The sequence below is a fragment of the Pteropus alecto genome, unplaced genomic scaffold (genome assembly GCF_000325575.1).
Source record: "Pteropus alecto unplaced genomic scaffold, ASM32557v1 scaffold86, whole genome shotgun sequence".
Lineage (NCBI taxonomy): Eukaryota > Metazoa > Chordata > Mammalia > Chiroptera > Pteropodidae > Pteropus > Pteropus alecto.
Window position 1 is genome coordinate 10,553,938 of NW_006442109.1, and position 2,388 is coordinate 10,556,325.

The following is a 2,388-nucleotide window of genomic DNA, read 5'->3' on the forward strand; positions in this document are numbered from 1 at the left end:
AGAGCGGTATGATGATGGCTGCTGGTACAAGTTCAAAAAGGATCTTCAGTATCTTTTCATCAGGAAAGGCATAAGCTGTATATAATGCAGGCTGCATCTCATAAACCCCCATGGTCTGGCTGGTGGGGGGTGGGGCCTGGGCTCAGGCTTCCTGGGGCTACATGTGCCCAGCTTGCCTGTCCAAGGTGTGTGAGGGGCCATGCTCTAGGCTGTGCTCCCCCCACCCCTCAGTCAGTGGGGCACGAGGCTACACTCAGTTGCTGGGAGTTGGCAGTCTGTCAGTCTGTCAATCTTCCCTTTGACCTCTCTATAACTAACTCTGTTTCGGACTAACCATGGGATCTACTCTCTTAGCTCAGAAGCTGAAGTCCACCTCCTCGTTCCTCACTGTCTATAAGGCTGACCTCACTGGGGTCTGAGTAGGTTAGTGGTGTGAAATCGTGGTCTGCAAAAGACCTTTGACTCTTGAGCACCTGGGGACACTGGGGCTTTTTCTGACATGCTCAGTGACCACGAGCAACTCCCTGGAACCTGGGGCCTTGGTTTCCTCATCTAAAAATAAGATTTCTTCCAGCTCAAATATTCTGCATTTTGATTGCTGCTGAGGGCTGGGAGCTGGGGAAGGATGTGGGAGGGGCTTATGAGAGGCTTGTTTTTCCCTTTTTGGAACCCCCCCACCCCCACCCCTTCTCCAAGTGGTGTTTTCCATCCAGATGACACCAGGAGAGCTCACGCTAAGCAGCCACTAGGCGGGGATTTGAAGCAAGCTCATTGCTTGAACATTTTGATGGAGTGGAAAGTTGAAACGGTTTTTTCCTTTCCAAACTGAATTCTAACTTTCAGAGAGGCCGAGGGATTGCTGCAAAGAATCAATTTTCAAATATCGTCTGTATCTCTTTGGTAGGATGTTTCTCTTGCCTGGAGTCAAGTTTCTGCAGGGTATCTTCCCCTGGGTCCCAGCCCTGTGAGGCAGGGATTTGCCTAGAGGGCAGGAGTCTGTTTCCTAGGGGCAAGGATTTATATGGGAGTGGGTGGGGGGAATGGTGGGGAGTGGCCTTAATGTTTTTTCTGCCTTAGCATCCTTTGTGGAGAACAGTCCATCCTCCAATCAGGGGAACCTTGAATTCAGGCTGCTCTCATAGACATTACCAGGCTGGGGGGCTGAAAAAGGCTGTAGTTGTCCTTCAGAGTTAAGGGATACGAGAGTTTTGTAGCCACGGACATACCACTGTGTTTGAAAGCAGTGTTTACCCTTTCCATTTCTGATAAGAGCTGGTACTTATGGATCCTGCCGTCCTCAGCCTTAATACTCTGCTGCTGCCCATAACTCAGAAGCTGAGTGTTTAATGCCCTGTGCAAAAAAGGTCTTTTGCATCAAAAGATTGGGACGAATTGGAGCTGCAGAGCCCTCAGCATCAGGCCTGTCCCTCCGCTTGCAGAGGAAGACACACACCTGATGAGGGCAGAGTGGCCAGATCCCAGCCTGGCCTCCAGCTGAGTGTGGGGTCCTCCTTACTGGAGGGGAAGGCCTTGTAGCCCCCACTGACCCTGCGCCCCAGTCCTGTTCTACACAGAGGCTTTGCTAGGCTGTTTTCCTCTGTGTAGAAAACCCACCCCTCTTGCTTCTCTGCCGGTCTCCTTCCCTTAATTACTACAGGGCCCTCTTGAGCTGGGCCCTGTGTGTGCCCTGGGGAGGAAGGAGACCTCTGAGCACCTACTGTTGAGGGAGCTGGCCTGGCTTGGGGGCAGGTCTACTCTGAGAGTGCCCAGAACCAAGAGAGGTATCCCCTTGGGCTGATAGAAAAGGTTGATCAGTATCCTGCTTGGAATCCTTTTCCACAGAAGAGTGAATTTATGCTATGAGGCTGATGCCTTAGGTGTCACTGTCACCTTGCTCCTGAAGGCTTTTGTTTGATTTCATTTTTTTCTGAAGATCTTTAAACAGATTTCAGTTTATCTGATGGAAGAACATCACTGACACCGATATGAATTAGTTTGTCAGAGCCCCTTCTTCCTACTTCTCTTTTCTTTATAAAAAGTGAATTCTTACCTCTGGGCTGGGGAGGACTGCAGGGTGGGGAGAAAAACCTGGATGATGGCCTGCAGTTTTCCCCTTCCTATCCTGAAGGAAAGGGCTGGGCAGTCCCAAGAGCCTGGGTCCTCAGTCATGCTGGGATTAGAAAGTGTGGTTGAGAGGCTCCTTCTCCAGGGACCTCAAGAATAAGGCTGAGGGTGGGGAACCACCTCTTCTTGTGCCTCTCAGGTGCTGCCCTTCTCTGTGCCTCCCCTAGAGCACTGTGGGTGAGATTCAGAGACCTCCTTGGTAGCAGAGGTGTGGAGCAGTCAGAGGTGGTTGGGAACCCTCAGGCATTCTAGGTCTACTACCAG